The following is a 3,691-nucleotide window of genomic DNA, read 5'->3' on the forward strand; positions in this document are numbered from 1 at the left end:
TAGGTCACAGCAACCTGATTTTCGAAGTCACAAGTTAAAGCACGTGTGCATCCTGGGCTCACTGTTCAGAACAGGTTTCAGCTGGAACAACCTACCATTTAGACAGAATGAGGCAGGCAGGCCATTGTGGCACGTGTTTGAGATCTCACTAATCAAAGGTGGTGGCAGGATTGTGAGTTTGCAGCCAGTCTGGGCTCTAGTGAGACCCTAAGAAGATGAGGGAAAGAGGGAGAGAAGGAGAGGAAAGGAGTGGGGGAGGGAAGAAGGAGGCGAAGACGGGATGGGGTGGGGGTGGGTAGAGAGCTGTGCAGTAGTCATGGGAGCCAGGATCTGCCTCTGCTGGTTCCCGGACCTCCTGAGACAGCCGAGCAGTCTGGCCAGGTGTGGCTCTTTGAGGGTAAAGACTGTTGTGCTCAGGATTGAGAAATCTGCTCGTAAGTGTTCTGTTCTGACCTGCGCTCAGGTATGAAGTGGCAGGTGTAAGGGGCCGGAGATGTCAAGCCTCACCTAGGCAGGACGCACTTCTCTCCTGTGCTTCCCCCACCCACCGCTATGCCACTACCCCTCCACATCTGTTGCACCCTGCTTTTGTTGCCTTGGTTTTGTGTGGGGCAATCTTCCTGGGCCGCGTGAACATAGCCTTGACTCTGTTTAACGAAGTGTTTAATGACTTCATTTTTCATCGCCACCCTTCTAGTAAAAACTGTTGGAAGAAGGAGAGATTGAAGGCTTCTGTGTTTTGGGGCAGGTTGTCATCTAAGTCAGCTTCCCTTCTGGACAAAGCAGCCATTGTCTGCGGGTGTTGGCGTGACAGAGGAACCACAAGAGGGCGCCCAAAGCCTCGGAATAAACAGTTCATCTGCGCTAGCTGCTAAGGCATTGGAACTGCCAGCCCCTGTTGGAGGACTCTAACTCCACCAGACATGTGAATGTTCTAGAAGCCCTTTGGGGACGTTTTCGTGGTTGGATAAAGAAGAGCACTGCAGGTGCACAGAGGAGAGATGGAGGAGGAGTGTTGAGAAGAAGGAAATGATTGACAGGGGAGACGGGGTAAGACAGAAGAGAGACCAAAGGCACAGGAGAAAGAAGAGGCAGGAGTGGGTGGGAGGGGCGGGCGCAGAGAAGACAGGAAAAGGAATGTTGCTTTTTATAGGGCCGAGAGACAAGAAAGTCTGGTGTTTCTGTGGACCAGATGGTGTGGCAGGGGAAGGGACCAGGCTGCGGCTGCTCTGGGGGAAGCTGGATGTCTCCCAGGTCTATGAAGTCTAAAGCATGGCATGAGCCTGGCTGAATCTCTCCAGAGCTTTCCCAGCCTGTGTGACAGCCTGCAAGCTCACACTTTGCCTGTTGTTGTTTTAAAGTCACAACTTGCCTTGACCACATACATCCTCCTGGCAAACACTCATTTTGAAGTCAGAGTCTCCCCGGGCCTCTCCAGGCCATGAGGCAAGAGAAGGTGGTCATGGCGATAACAGCTTCCAGCTGCTTTAGAATCAGATTTTATTACTGATCATTTTAAGCCTTGAGAAAATGGAAAAGGAAGTAAGTTAGTGGGGTGTTTTTTTGTTTGTTTGTCTGTATTGTTTTTGTTTGTTTGCCTGTATTGTTTTTGTTTGTGTGTGTTGTTGTTGTTATTTTGTTTCTTGGGTTTCTTTCCATTTAAAAATGTGTCAGCCTAACACGAGTGGATAATGTTTTGCAACCTCTTCCTGTATTTTGGGTAGAGCTGTAGCTCTAAAATCAAGTGGCATGGAGAAGATACTGAATTTATCTCTGTCACAGAGGTAAAGTGATTTGCCCAGTAGAGGCAAAACTCAACTTCTGTGCCTAGGTCTTGGGACTGCAGAGTCTGTAGCTTCACTACATCTATGTCCTTTCAGTGACAGACTTGGAGCCCAGATTTAGATTCTGTTTCCAAACACTCTGTGTCTTCTATGCATGTCATTCTTAACTATTTTGACATTAGGACCCCTTTATACTCTGTGTGTGTGTGTGTGTGTGTGTGTGTGTGTGTGTGTGTGTGTGTGTGCTTGTTAACTGCATGTCTACAAAACTGATAAACTGATTAGAGAGGATTTGTGTTATCATGGAGAGTTTGGAATGTTGCAGGTCCAGAGCCAAAAGATCTTGGGCTCCTTTGATGCTCTGCGTAGTCATTTATTCCCTAACTCTATGTGCTGGAAACAGCCCATAAATATTAGTAAATCCTTTTAGAATGTATGCCCAGGTCTCTGGCTTCCACCAGCTCAAAAGCCTTGAGTGTCATCAGACACCATTTGAAGTCTACAGCAGAGATTTTTCCCACTTTACTGTTACCCGCCTAACTCATGAGTTATGACTTTCTTTGTTCTGTTACTATAAAAAACTTCATGAATCTGCTGTCATATTGCAACATAGAGCTTGAGGTAACCTAAATCTGTGTTCCCAGGCCATGATTACTCATATGTGCCTCCAAAATAAACTATCTCTTCTCTTTGATGAAGCCTGTGTTTTCTACTTGTGCAAGTAAGTATGAGTGTGTGTGTACTAGAGATCTACATCAAATGTCTGCAATTGCTCTGCATTTCAAGACAGGGTCTCCCACTGAACCTGGAACATACAGACTGACTTGACCAGCTGGCCAAGAAAGTTCCGGAGAGTCTCTTGTCTCAAAGCCTTAGCATTCCAGCAGATACTCCACCATACTCAACTTTTTACAGGAGTTCTGGAGATGTAAACTGAGGTCCTCACGTCTGTAGCAGCATCTTCTCTACTGTCTCTTTAGCCCTGAAGAATGGTGGCTCTGTAGTTTTGATGTGTCCTTATTTTCTCTACCATAAAATTAAAATAGAGAAGTTCAAATATTTTTACATTATGAATGAAATTTTATATTAATAAATTGTCAAGCCTGGGGAGGTGTTTCAATCAATAAGGTGCCTGCCATGCAACCACAAGGACCTGAGTTCAGATCCCCAGCATCTTCACAAATACAAAACACAGTCACACATATCCCTAACCACAGCCTAGGACTTAGGAAGGCAGAGACAAGTGGACACCTGGAGCTCATTGGCCAGCCAGCCTAGCCAAAAGATGTTAGTGAGAGATACTGTCTCAGCAACCACAACAACAACAAATGGGCAGTGCTGGGAATTAAAACCCAGGGCCTTCTGCACTCCAGGTAAATGCTACAGACTGAGCCCCACAATTCAAGGATATATACTAATTCAAGCAAGAACAATAAATCCATCCCATGTACACATAAACAATATCCTCATGAAAAAACAATTATTTCCAAGAGAATAACAAAATTACTCAGAAAAAAAGTCCAATTTCCTACTAAATACAAAGCGCTATTATTTGCCAGAGCAAATACAGAAAAAAAGTACAAAAGACATTTTGAAATCCCACTGCTTAATGGGAACCACTGTAAACAGACTTTGCATAGAAAAGCTAGGAATTCCAGATACTGTGTCCTCCCAGACAGGACCCCTATACTGCAGCGATGTACATGTGCCTGAAACAGACCTGGATGGGGTATGGATGGCCCTTGACTGACTTCAGGGAGCATCACACTCACTCTCTCTGCAAACATTTCCATTTCCACAGCCAATGTCAAATTGAATTTACACAGAATTGGGTTGTTTTGTCAGTGACCAGAGCTAGGCTTTGTTATCCCATGGCGTGTGTGCTAAATTGCTGGCAAAGCAGTGCC

Source organism: Cricetulus griseus, chromosome 3 (genome assembly GCF_003668045.3).
Source record: "Cricetulus griseus strain 17A/GY chromosome 3, alternate assembly CriGri-PICRH-1.0, whole genome shotgun sequence".
Lineage (NCBI taxonomy): Eukaryota > Metazoa > Chordata > Mammalia > Rodentia > Cricetidae > Cricetulus > Cricetulus griseus.